The 214-nt window shown below is 43.9% G+C and overlaps 1 protein-coding gene across 1 annotated transcript in view; it reads right to left on the reverse strand.

The window, feature by feature from the left end:
* Positions 1–214, reverse strand: part of LOC107668987 (tripartite motif-containing protein 16-like) — an 8,079-nt gene that overhangs the window by 3,410 nt on the left and 4,455 nt on the right. The gene's annotated exons all lie outside the window — the stretch shown is intronic.

The raw sequence follows: 214 nt of genomic DNA on the forward strand, positions 1-214 counted from the left end.
AACAGACGAAGACTAGAGACACAGACTTGACGAGGCATGAACAGACTTGACTTGACATGAACAGGCTTGACGAGGTATAACAGACTAGACTCGCCAACAGCGGGTTACAACATCAATACACGACAAGACACAATTGGAACATGATGGCTACTTATAGCAAACAAGGAGGGTCACATGACATGAACAAACCAATGGGAAACAAGACACATGACTA

The sequence above is a fragment of the Sinocyclocheilus anshuiensis genome, unplaced genomic scaffold, assembly GCF_001515605.1.
Source record: "Sinocyclocheilus anshuiensis isolate Anshui unplaced genomic scaffold, SAMN03320099.WGS_v1.1 scaffold4, whole genome shotgun sequence".
NCBI lineage: Eukaryota > Metazoa > Chordata > Actinopteri > Cypriniformes > Cyprinidae > Sinocyclocheilus > Sinocyclocheilus anshuiensis.